Source organism: Cryptomeria japonica, chromosome 11, assembly GCF_030272615.1.
Source record: "Cryptomeria japonica chromosome 11, Sugi_1.0, whole genome shotgun sequence".
Taxonomy (NCBI): Eukaryota; Viridiplantae; Streptophyta; class Pinopsida; order Cupressales; family Cupressaceae; genus Cryptomeria; species Cryptomeria japonica.
Window position 1 is genome coordinate 231,897,080 of NC_081415.1, and position 14,128 is coordinate 231,911,207.

The window sequence follows — 14,128 nt, forward strand, 5'->3', positions numbered from 1 at the left end:
TACCCATTATTAGCAGTGCCTTAATTCTGTGCTGTTTTCCTAAGATAATAGTCACCATTTTCAACTTTCTTCAATTGTCTTCTAATAGGACATTAAATCTAGAGCCTTTATGAACAATCATTGTTTTCAAGGATACATTCAATTTTATCAAATTTTTTTAGCTTCATCAGTTCAATTTCCTTGAATCCTCCTGGTTCAATTTCAACATTTATGGCAGCTTTGAAACATTCATGATTTATGTGTTAGCTTCCTAAAAGTAGCTGCTGGAACTTGTGTTTTGAATTATTGATCAACTGATTCCTTGATGGCTCAATAATTGTTTTCTTCATAGTCAATTTCATAGCTTATTGGATGAATTTTCTCAATGTTTTTGGTCTGCTGGAAGACTGTATACTTGAGATTCATTATTTTGCTGTGGACTGTTGATTTGTGAACAATATTTTTAGTGTCCTACATTCTGTGTTTTTCAATATCTATCTGATGGTAATGGCCTTTCCTTTCTTGACATCTTGTCTTAACCATGGCTTTTGGGTCAATGACTATTTTAACCAGTCGATTGGATTTATTGAATAATTAGAATGTGATTCTATCATGATGATTTCATGGTCTGTGTGACTTGCATGACAACATATTTTATTGTGTCTGATTGGGATAATCAGGTAAAAAGTGTTTTGATTGTCTGCCTTGATGATTGTCTTGCAAGTAGAACAATATTCAATCTTTTCCTACAGATTATTTTCTTGTTTTTCTACATTTCTTTGTATTTTGGGAGTTTCTACCCTCCTTTAGTATGCATGATCTTTAGAGATGCTACCTAAGCCATACGCTCCAGTTCATTTTCCTTTCTTATTTTGTTGTTCAGGACAAATAGAAATTTATTCAGATGATGAATCTTTACTTCATGTATTTAATATTGCTAGATCTGTATCTGCATTTGCCCCACACTTCAATGTTTGCATCTAGGGCATTACCAATACTCAGATTTACGGACAAAATCATATAGAACTCCGTTTGCCGGCTGAAGCTGCCATCTCTGTTGCTCATGCTGCCCTAGCCGGTTCCGGTGAATTGTGGGGGAAGCTACTTGAAAATTTATCCCTAGACACTTAGCTGTTGACATAATATACAGTTACTAACACTATGCACAATATCTTCTAGGTTTTTTGCAGTCAAAATAAACTGATAAAACTTTTGCCTCGATTATGGTTACAAGTCTGGAAACAAATCTTCTCTTACAAGCAAGCTTTTATGAATTTTAGATTTGTAATAAGATGAAATAACTAAACTTTACCTTCTCACTGGCTAAACTCAGAAACCAGCATCTTTTATTCACAAAAGGATATGATGAATAAGTACTTCTGACACAATAACAAGAATTAAATGAGTATGCTGCATACAAAGCTACAACATAGATGGACAAATAACATCAATACAAAGCGTGATGTAACTGTCCAATTCAATGCTTGATATATTAAACAAAGAGATCGCAACACATGGAAATAGAATAAATATCAATAATTTCAGCATCATAAGTGTGACATCAACCATCATTTATTATTAATTTATCCCAAAATGTCTTTAAAGCAAAACATAAAAAAATGTTTAAAAAAATGGGGGAATGAAAGAACTTAAAATTAAAAGTTAATCTGAAAAAGGCTTAAATAAAAGCTGACTAAATCAACCTAAAAACACATCATCTGACATCTTGTCTGGAAATAGGACCTTCAATAAAAGTGACAGCTTAAAATAGCTAGTCTAGTAAATGGATCCTCTCAGTGATTTGAACAGAGCTCCTTCATTCCAACTGTGACAGATCTTCAGAAGATACCTGAAATGCTAACCATTCATCCTTTGCTTGATGGCAACATCCAAATGATGACCTTGAAGTGCTTTGAAAGAAGAGTGAAAGAAACAATAACTTCTTTGTGTTGCTCTCTAAACCCGATTTACATTAAACCCTACTTGGTGTTAGAAAAATCTTGGAATTTAAGAAATATCAAGTGTCACTGATGCCACAAGTGAATACATTTTGTTGGGATGGACAATATGCTTTCAAAAGCATAGAAGATTTTTGGCAAAATGCTATTAATGACCATAAATGATTGAGGACAGCTGATGCTGAAGCCTTCGAACTGAAGTTGATGGGAAATGGAGGAAATTAATGATGTCATCTCTTTTGAAAACTATTGTAGACACTCGAAAATAGAGGCTAAAGAACAACATTCTGATACTGAACCTATAACAAACTTAAGAATCTGCTAGAAACTTGTGCTTCAAACTCTAGCTGTCTTACACAAACTTGCAACTTGATGGAAACCATTGGGGGGCGTTTGGATACCATTCTGTATTTGTATTTTGGATGATGAAATACTGCTGTAAGCCCTAGAAAAGACATTGAAAACCTAGGGCACAAGTATGGAGGTATTGGGTGAAAACCGTAGGCACCTAAGCATGGAGATATTGACTTAGAAATCTGGGCTTACAGAATCCTTCTGATTATAGATGATGACAAAACCCTAATAGGGCACAACCTCTAGAAACTTGTGCCTCAAATTCTAGCTGTCTTACACGAACTTGCAACTTGATAAACCATTGGGGACGTTTGGGTGCCCTCCTGATTTTGTATTTTGGACTAAGTTGCTGAATCGTGGGATTTTTCAGGCAATTCCGGGTACGAAACGTACCGGAATCAGATTCTGAAACAAATCCCCTGTGGGTTCATCCAGGATTCGTGTTTTTACATGCCGAAATGTTTCCGAAATGTTTAGTGATTCTAATTTGATCTTTTTGATGTTTCCAAAATGTTTATCTATCATGAGATTCTAGTTTGATCTTTTTGATATTTTAAACTGAATTTAAATTAGTATGTTATGTTTGCAAAATTTGAAATTTGTAATGGTTTTGTTTAGCATATGTATTCGTATATTGCATTCTAAACTTAATTCTATTTTTTAGTTACATATATTTAGATACATACATACATACATATACACACACACACACACATAAATATATATATAATTTTTGTATGAACATACCAAAAACGTACCCAACCCCCCAAAAAATTTCTGCCATACTGACATTTCGTACCCACGTACATGTTCCCGTTCCCGTACCCGATTCGGCAACTTAGATTTTGGATGATGAAATACTGCTGTAAACCCTAGAAAAGACATTGAAAACCTAGGGCACAAGTATGGAGATATCGGGTGGAAACCCTGGGCACCTGAGCATGGAGGTATTGGCTTAGAAACCTGGGCTTACAGAATCCAAACCAAAAACTTCTGGATTATAGATGATGATAAAACCCTAATAGGTCACAACCTTTCTAAACCCTTAATAAAATCTGCAAAAATGCTTTTGAAAACCCTAAGGTTATATCAACAAAACTGCACCCAAAATCAAACCAAACATGGGTGGAATGATTATTGGAATGTGTTTTTTTTAATCAGCAAAAACCTCGATTGAAAAGTCTTAACAAAATCCTTCAAAACCTTAAAATTCTTCCTTCAAAACCCTAGAGTTTAACACACCAAACTCATAAATGTGTGAATAGCTTTAAACACTCTCGATGGTGCCCAAGAAAAAGGTTACATAAATGGTGAACACTGAAAGGTGAAAGTGATGTGGCCACTTGTTCTTAAATTGAAAAATACTGAAAATCAGCACACACTATGTTGATAATCTTTGTCCAATGTTTCTTCTTCACTTGCCTCTTGAATGTTACAGGTTGAATGATTTTGCTGATATAAAAGAATGGGCGCTCTTTTGGAGGTTGCAAGCCAAGGCCAAGCATTTGCTTGAGGAACCCTTGCTACTTGTAGTTTGGCCATAACTTGCATAGTGTACACTTTGAGACCATTGCTAATTTTGTATTCCTCGTTTAAATTTTGGCAAATTGGAAGAAGTGACCTTCTAAAGTTATCTCTGCCACTTTTGGTACTTAGTTATCTTATCAAAATAGTAGAAGCGACACTTTATGGTTGTTTCTGCCACTTTGCATGCATTAGACAAGTTTTGGTTCTCTTGTTTCCAAGTTTTGATTCATACCTTGTTTGATGCATTGGAAAAACACTTTCTATGCCTTAGATAAATTTTGACTATTTATCATTTCCAATCTCCAATTTACACCTCATCTTATCAGAAGGAACCTTTTGATGGCTATGTGATAGCATTCAGTAAATCCTACAAACATGACATCCAAGAACATGGTAGCCAATGATATTCCATAACGATTTTTTTCCAACACTTGATCCAAATTCTTTTCCATATGGGTGCAACACTAGTTACCATATTGTAGTTAGTGCAATATACACCCCTAGGATCTTTCACTCTATTCAAGCTTGTTTTTTTCAACATGCTCATTATGTCTTTCTAATGGCAACAGGTGACCATTAGGTTCATCATTAGAACCATCTCTTAGTCTAGACCTTGTTTTGTCTTCAAGTTTCAAGTTTAAAGCTCTATAAACAACTTTATTTGTGCTTTTGGGGACATATTTAACAGTTTTTTCTATTGAGGCAGCAATGATTTCATGCGTCACGTTTTCTTGAGTTATTGTAATGTCCCCTTTTTGGGTTTGTCCTAAGTCTCGCCCTCAAAGAAAAAATTCCATTAAAATAAGAAATGTAAGATAGTTAGAGATATAACTTCACCAATTAAATGCCTTTTAACGAGTTAAATCCTGATTTAGGTGCTGCAATCATATCAGACAATATTGTATATGTATATATAATTCATAAATCTAATTATTACCATTAGGGTAAGTAATCACACACGAGTACAAATAGGTATAATTTTCACAAATCATTAGATAAGCCATGTTACATCTATACTCATTTTTAGTATTCATTCACATTAGGTTTGAATGAGGGAGCATGATAGGTTGGCCCAAAACAATTTTCACACTAAGCCCAAGAGTGGACACTCACCCTCTTGGCCCCAAGTGGCAGGCACATTGGACATCCAGCATGGACGGTCTACCTAGCGGGGTGCTTGCATCTGCCTTCCCTATTCATGTCTCCTTATTCATCCTCTTATGACTGTGATTTCTCCAACAATCAACCATCATAGAGGTTGGAAAGGAAATTGCAATAGGGTGCCTGGAAATCCGCCTATCTAAGCCCAAGAGCAGACACTCACCCTCTTGGCCCCAAGTGGCAGGCACGTTGTACATCCATCATGGGGTCGTCTACTTAGATGGTGATCTCGTATCTGCTCCCTTCTTGCATTTCCTCCTCTTCTCCACATGATTGCTTGCCGGGGTGCACAACAATTATTGATTCCATTATTTTATACTACTAGAACATAAGATTATTGCAGGTTATATACTTTCAGTTTGCTGTTACAATTTAGACTGATCTGTCTGGATGCTGTTTCCTTCTTTGGATTCTGATCGCTGCTCTCTTGGATGAGTGCTATTGCTCAATGGTTCAATCTATCTATTGGATTGCTAGATATTGTTTGTTCTCTTATAAGTATCGATTTTCCTTTTGAAAATGATTGCTTGATGCGCTTTTGTGGATCAGACTGTCTTCTATTTCAGATCCTTTTCATGATCCCTTCTCCCTGTATGCAGATTATGTGTATTCTGATTTCTGATCTGATTCTCCTTCTGCTATTTCTTCTTTATTTCATCTGCTCTCGATTAAATTAATTCTCCTCCTTTCCTTTTTAACTCCTCCTTATCTTCTATATATACCTCTTTCAAGGGAGTTGATCCTTCACCAAAGTCGGCCTTATTATTTAAATTTATTTTTAACTCTCCTTATTATGGTCAGCCTTAATTATATAATGACCGCCTTTTCTTCTATATTGTTGCATTTGACTTATAAAAACCCTAGGTCGTCTCCTTAGGGAATTAATCCAGGTCGGCCTCCTTTATTGAAATGCAATTATTTTTATTGTCTTCTTTATTGGTCGGCCCTGCTCACCTGAGTTTATGGCTGCGATTTCCCTTATTGATGGGGACATGCCAATTTGCAGGTTGAACCTTTACTTTCATTCTTTTATTTTGCATATAATTCAGTTCTCCATGTTTGGTCTTTGATTTGTAAATTTTCCAAAATTGCACTCACTTCTAATAAGTTTCATTTCTTCTTGGGATCATCCTTGAGCTCTTTATATGCTTTAGAGTGGCCTGGATGGAATTGCTTATAGCAATTGATCAAGGAGAATCTGGGACACTGAAGAATGCGTAACTCTATAAGCACTAACATCTCCCTTTTTTGGAACTAAAATAATCAATCAAAGATTCGTAGCTTATTTTTATTTCTAGTAGGCTAAGGGATATAATAAGGGAAATAATATTGTTTTCAGTGGGCTCAATCACTTCATTTTCAAAAGGGCAACTTAATTATTATTATAGGGCCTATGCAATATCTATAATGTGTTTTGAGTGCTTAATTCAATATGTAATTCAAAAGGTACTTTCAACTTCAAGCATTTGATGTAATTAAAAAATTATTTTTAGAATGGGAAGAGTAAATTCAAATAGAGGCCGCAAAAGGCAACTATTAAATAAAAGCATTGCTCAAAGCAAATCATCCGATTTTGTCATTTTGATTATTCCTTCCAATTTGGGGTTCAAAGTATTCAAGGATGAACACCCTTGGTGTGGGAGGCTTGCAAGATCAAAACCCTCTTGGTTTCCAAATTTCAATTTGAGGACAAAAATCCTCTCATTTGTTAGAGGTGATTCAGAATCACAATTATTCTGATTTGGTGAAGATTTGTTTGGTTTGATTTAGTATTTGCAAGAAAATTTACTGATATGATCAAGTCTCAATATTTTTTGGTGGTTTGGATGATTAAATTGGCTATTTTGTTGAGGAATTGAAGGGTTATCTACTTCTGCACATCAAATTTTCAGAGTTGTTTCAGACTATGTCTCTTAGATAGGCACTGCTAGGCAGCGAAACTTGTGTGCATCCTTGCTAGACTCCAACTGCACCTTGCACAACTGTTAAATAATACAAAAAAGGGAAGCATTTCTACTGCTGATATCTTTGATTGAATGTCACCCAATACATCCAACCCTGCACATGTGCCTTAGGCAAGCCAGTCAAGAAGAAAGGTATGCATATGCATTTGCTGGTTCAAACAAAGGCTTGGGAATCTATTTGAAAGGACTTATGTATGGTTAGCCCAGTACGAAAATGGATATGATTGTGTATGTAGTCGAAGGTAGATTCTTGAGGATGGCAATTCACATGCTTTGCAAGAAGGTAATTTCAACTTTGTAAACAACTTAATTATACTTTAGTAATGTATGTATTCACTTAGGGTTACCACCTTCCAATATCTCATTGGGGCACAAGATTCTTGAGCCATTTTTGGAAAGCTCTTTGGTGATTGATGGACAAAAAGTTGGACAAATCTGCTTCCTTCCATTTGTAGATTGATGGACAAACAATAGTCAATAGGATGATAGTGCACCTACTTTGGATGTACTATTCTAGGAAGTAACACACATGGGAGGAAAGCCTTGCTTTTGTTGAACACAGCTACAACAAAGCTCTTGACAACTTTACAATACAGTCCTTTTTAGGGTTCTTGTGTTTCTAGCAACAGGTGCAAACCATTCTTCAAAACAGAAATGCTAAGTATAACCTGCGCTATGATAAACACCTCACACCTTGTAGGTTGGTGATTAGGTTTGGCTAAATTTAGAAGTAATAAATCATAGGATCTCATTGTAAGCTTCATCCACTTCAGTATGGGCCCTACACCATCATCAAGAAAGTAGGAGAGAATGTCATTGACTTCAATTTTTCTGTCTACCTTGGCCTGTACCATATTTTCAATGTAGAGATCTTGTTGAACTCAATCGAGATTGTGCTGCATCAGTAGAGACTGATTAGATCATTGACTCTAAAGTTAAACAAATGTGCCAACAAGAGATCCCTCTTCCAGATCATGAAAGTGGGTCATTAACTTGCAAAGGACAATGGTACACAGAAATGCAAGTTACTATAACTTTCTACATCTCATTCTATTATTGCACGCAATGGGGTTTATTGCTTCCCAAGTAGGGGTGATTGACTCAGGAGGATCTGGAGTACTGAAGAGTGCATAACTCCATCAACACTAACTCATGGATTTCATAGCTTTGTTAGCATCATAACCCTAACCAATAGAACATGTGGTGCTGTTGTGATAGCCTAATTCCTCTCCAATCTTGTGCACACATTCAGCAGCATTTCTGCTAACATATCTCTTCTGTATAGATAATTACAGCACTATTCCCAGACAATGTTGACTTAGAGAATTTTTTTTGATAGAGCCAACATTTGTTAGAGCTGCTAACAGTACTTTAAGTGCCCAGCCATTCTTTCAACCCCCTTCATGTATAATATTGTATTAGTAAGCTTCCTTCCATTAAAATAAAAATAAAACACTTAACAATTAGGGAGTCAACAAGTTAAGTGACTTGGCTAGCTTAAAAATATATATGGAGGATAGCTTATGCATTAAATACCTCCAACGACTCAAATCATATATAGAGCTATTGCATAATAAATACTATGCTGCAATTCTCATTGAGGTGTCTTTTATACACATACGCATGCATGGATGTATGGATGTATGTATGCATGCATGGATGTATGGATGTATGTATGGATGTATGCATGTATACATGCATTCATCCATGTATGTATGTATGCATGCATGCATCCATGTATGTATGCATGTATGTATATATGTATTTATCGATGGATGGATGCATGTACGTATATATGTATTTATGTATGGATGCATGCCCAACGTCCATCATGTATATATGTATGTTTGTATGAAATTTTATGCTTGTATGGATGTATGTATGTATGCATGCATGCATGTATTGATGTATGTATGGATGCATGTATGGTGTATGCATATATGGATGTATGTATTCATGGATTGATGTATGTATCCATGCGTGTATGGCATATGCATGTATTATCGATGCACGTATCTATGATTGTATGCATGCATGCATGTATCATGTATGTATGTGTGTGTGTCTGTACATACTGTTGTCCTCGATTTCAGCATGGCCAAAATCGTGAGGCAACCCTACGAAACTGGTCCATTTCGTACCTTACGACCTTCGAGAGAGCTTGATCGACTCTGTCGGTTAGCTCGTTTAGCTTCTTGCTTTTCTTTCTTAGTGTTTTCTAAGTTTTTCTAAGTTTGCAGTTTTACCTGCAGTTCGGACTTTAAAGTCCGAATTGTAGGGTCTTTCTTTGTAAATTCTTGTGCACAAAGTCCGATATGTACATGTTTGGTTTTCGCTTGCAGTTCGGACTTTAAAGTCCGAACTGTAGGTAGTCTTCCCCTGTAGACCGTTTGGCCGGAGAATGCATGTCGGACTTTAAAGTATGACTTGCAAGGGTTTTTAGCCTGCATGTTGGACTTTACTGCAAGTAGGTCATTAATGCGGCATTAATAGTTAATTGAGGGGTTTATTTAAATCACTTTTGCGTTTTATTTCTTAATTTTCACCTGTGCATTTCTCCCTCCGCGCGTCTTCTCCGTTTCTCTTGCCATCTTGTGGATTCAATCGCTCCATCATCGGATTTTTCCAAATCACTTGTATCGAAAAACGTAGGGTTTTTATTTCGGGTTTCTTTTCCTGTTTTGCATTTTATTTTCCCGATTGTTCTTCCTTTGTTTTATTTTCTTCGGGTTTTGCTTGGTGTGTCGAGAGGGCAATCAGACTTTAAACTCTGATTGCCCTCCTTGTCTTATCCTTCTCCAACTTGCATGGCGGGGTTTGAAACCCGATCTGCAGCCGATATGGAGACTTCTTCGCATATCGGACTATATGCGGGATGATAATCTTCGCATATCGGACTTTAAAGTCCGGTGTGCGAAGAATTGAGGATTTGCTTGACATGTCGGGTTTTAAAACTTGACATGTCAATCAATGTTTTTTCCCCTTGTGAGCACATCGGACTTTGTGCTGGTTTTTCCAAATGGTTTTAACCTCGCAATATACTGTTGATCTTCCCCAGATTGCACTTCGGACTTTAAAGTTCGATGTGCTAATAAACTTACCCTGAATTAAAGTCGGGTGTCCTAATAAACTTACCCCGAATTTGCATTGCCAATCAAGATGTTTATCCTTGCACGTCGGACTTTAAAGTCCGATGTGCAAGTGTTGTTTTCAAAAGAGCATGTTGGACTTTTTTCTCTGACTTGCTGTTTATGGTAGTTTTACTCCCAAGCTTGTTTTGAGTCCCGTTTTTTGATCCAATTGAGAAAAATTGATTTTGATAATGTTGATAACTAATCCTCGGTGTTGGATGTAGTCATCGCGAATGTCAAAGCTCCCTCAAGATAAACCCGAGCCTTCCATGAGTCAATTGGAATCTTCTCTGGGTAAAACATCAACGAGAAAAATGAAGTACAAGTACGATAAGTACTTGAATATGTACCCGAGAGTTCAGTGGACTCAAATATCAAGGAAATCAGAGATACTGAGATTGGACATGTCAGTATGCAAGAATTTATTGACCGAGTTGAGAAAGCTCGTGCTCGCTTAACCAATCTGATCAAATTTGAGTTGCATAAATATGCATCCTTCCCAGTTGCAGCTCATGACCCAGAATTTGTACTTGCAATAGCAGATCACTTTGATCCGAATATGAGATAGGTGAAGGATGCAGATCAGAATGTCATCATGACTCTGGATAGTGTATTTTTTAATAGTGTTTTCAAAGGCTCTCCAGTTGAAAAAGTAGCTGACATTTCTCAAGAGAGTGCTCAAGAGTACTATGAGAAAAATGAAGTTAAATGCAAGAAACTGGTCAACACTGTGTACCTCTCTGCTTCAAGACATTCTACTACCTCACGATGGCCCAAGTCCTTCTATAGGAGTGACTTCAATGAGGAATACAACGACATGGTTACCATGTTGTCAAGAGTGAAGGGGCTAAAAGACTCTCATTACTTTCAAACCTGGATGTGTTACTATATGAATATAACCAGGAGAGGGAGGAGAAAAATGAATTGAAGCAGAAGTGTGAACAACTGACCAATGTTCTTCTAAAGGTCACACAATCTTCTCAAGAAATTGAGCCCATAGGATCCTCAATGGACACCGAAGCTCTAAAGAGGATTGAACAGGTAGGAGCTAAAGGCCGAGTGATGGATGAGTGGATTTCAAAGCTAAGGTCAGAAGGCTCTCATCTTCTAAGTTCGACAGTAGGACTATTGTCGGATTATGAAGTAATCCAGAGTCAGATGCAAGGACTCAAAACTTCATTATCACAGGAGATTGAGGAAGTTGAGAAAAGTACACTACCTTTTGGAGCAAAATGGAGGACTTCAGGATGGATGTCCTTGTTGAAAATAAGGTAATTCCCACAAGGGAAAAGTACATCCAAATCTTGTCATTATTGTCTCATAAGAAAGAGACAATAAGGTTGATGATTGCAGAACTGGACCGACAAAAGAAAGAAGGTGATGACGAGATTGATCTCATTTTTGCCAAAGTTGCCGATCTTCCTTGTTACTTATATGATGGCGATCAAAATCTCGTTACTGGCGAAGCTGTCACACAAGAATTCCTTACCTTAATAGATCACTACACGGGACAAGATTTCTCACTTGATACTTTTGATAAGCTATTGGAGATCCAGGTCAGTTTTGAAGTCCTTGCATCCATGTTGAAGGACGGGCAAAAGAAACAGGTAAAGATTGAAGATGCAATTTCCTGCGTTTGAGTGATCACAAGTTCTACCCCAATGCCAGACGAAGCAGAGATGAAAGCCATCCTGGCCAAGTTCGAAGATGTCCAAAAATCAGGAGAGGAGAAAGATGAATAAAACGTCCCCTTTTTGGCTTTTTCTTTTTATGCAGTTGCATCATTAGATGCTGCTAGTTTTCTTGCAGTTGCATGTTTTCCTTATGCTATAGTTGTAGTAAAGTGGGACTGTGCAGTTGAATAAGTCAACTGTGCCCACATTTTTCTCCATTCTTTTCCTATATAAAGAGGACCTCATTTGTAAATATGGATATTTTTTCATGCTTAGCAAAACTCTGCAGAATTTTTACCTCAACTAAGACTTTGGGCTTTTGTTGTGAAAATTCTATCAAGCAAATAAAGAAACCAATTTTGTTGATTTCAAACTTTGTGTTGTATCAAGAAAATTGTTTATATGATTTAATGTTCTTATGTCCATTGATTATATATGATCTTTATTTCTTTGATCTTGAAGATATTGTTATGTGGGTTAAAGAGCTCCTGAATTGTGCAAGTAGATTGTGTGCTCCTAACATATTTGGGAAATCTTCTGATAAATTAAGTAATTAGTGGTAAACTTTGTGTTGCTGCAGTTACTTTTAGTTTAAAGAATTAGGAATTCATACTTGAAGACTTTGAGCTGTGAGTTAAAATTCCAACTTTTTGTAATAATCAGTTTTAGTTAAGATTACATTCAAGAGAGACTTTGTGCTACTTGACTTTTAAGTTTTAGCGTAGTTTGTTAGATTCATTGTTCTTTTCTTTAAGTATCTAAAGAGGTAGAGAAATTGTAACAAGGTGAAGGAAAAATACATAGACTCTGAAAAAAGAGAGTTATATGCCCAACATCAACCCACAGATTTTGATTTCTTATTAATTAGAGAAGAAATTTCAAAGGGAACCTCCCCTTGATGAGAGGAGAGATTAATTTCTCAACATAGCTGTGTGTGACTCATATAGTTTGTCATTAGTACGCTGGTGACAAAATATTCACCCAACAGTTTTTTGGCGACTCTGCTGGGGAGCGATGTACAACTGGTATTTTCCCTTTGGGTTGCAATGCTCTTTTCATTGTAATATCATTTTTTGCTGATTTTCTCAAAAATCATAATCTGGCTGATCGAAGTTACACTCGTGGGCAACGATTAGCGGGAGTTGTTGATCCTACTTTTAAGTTTCTGCAGCAACGTAATTTTCCTTTTGTGACACCTCCACGGACTAGTTCTCCTTTGCAGCGGACACAAAGTTTTCCTCCTTCTGCACAGCGATCTCCTGTACCAAGTGAGGTGTCAAGTTTGCAAGTTTTATTTGTTCCACTTGCAAGTCGTTTTGTGATACCACCCTATAATCTGTTAAGGATGGCTGCTCCTGGACCTTGTGGTACTGTTTTTGGTCCCTTGAACTTGACCACAACTTTGCATGAACTTCCCAAAGGTACGCGAAAAAATTTACCCAAATTTTTGGGGGATGGTTCTGAGCATCCGGATGAACACATTGCTGCCTTCTACATCGCATGTGGAGTCCTAGGTGTTGAGCATGAAGATGTTTCGGTGAGATTATTCATTGAGACTTTGCATGGAGCTGCTTCTGATTGGTTCTATCATCTTACGAATGCTTGTATCACAAATTGGGCAACTCTCAGAACATTGTTTGAAGCAAGGTTCAAGTCTGCCGAAGACGATCACGCACTGCTGGCTCAATTAACTCAAATGAAGAAAGAACCTCAGGAAGCTATGCGTGAATTTGTAGCAAAGTTCAACAGATTGCACAATTGCATTCCAGTTGCTTCACGACCAACCATTGGAAACTTGAAATGCTTCTTCATCAACGCTCAATTGCCAGAGGTGAGCTTTCTTTTGCGAAGGGATAATCCTACAGATTTGGACGCTGCACAACAGTTGGCTATATCGGTCGAAGATGATCTTATCCTCGCCGGTAAGATAAGGAGAGATCCCAACAAGGTTAGAAATAATCAAATTGCTGATTTACCAATTCCTTCCATGAATTTTGTTGATCCCATGATACAAAAGTTAGCAAATGAGTTGTTGGCACTTAAGAAGCAAATTTCCTCACAAGGAAATACTTCTTATCGTGATGTTCCAAGAAGGACTTATCCAAACAATGCTTCCAATTACGCCATGCGTAATCAGAATAAATTACCTCCTGCTCTGGAGAGGCTTGCGTTGGAAGCACCACCCCAAAATTCAACTACAGGATATTATGAAGCTGAACAGAATGATCTTCCCCCTTTTGGTGAAGAACATGCCAATTCGCATCAAGAAGATGATGCAGAGTTCGCTGACGACTCTAATATTAGGTTTATGCAATATCAAGAAGATGATATGCTAGACACACGTGATGGGGATGTCTTTGCAGTATTCACCTGTTCACAAG

At 37.0% G+C, this 14,128-nt stretch overlaps 1 protein-coding gene across 2 annotated transcripts in view; it reads left to right on the forward strand.

Moving 5' to 3' along the window:
• The window catches only part of LOC131063957 (probable NAD kinase 1), a 170,075-nt gene that overhangs the window by 137,794 nt on the left and 18,153 nt on the right, over positions 1–14,128 (forward strand). The gene's annotated exons all lie outside the window — the stretch shown is intronic.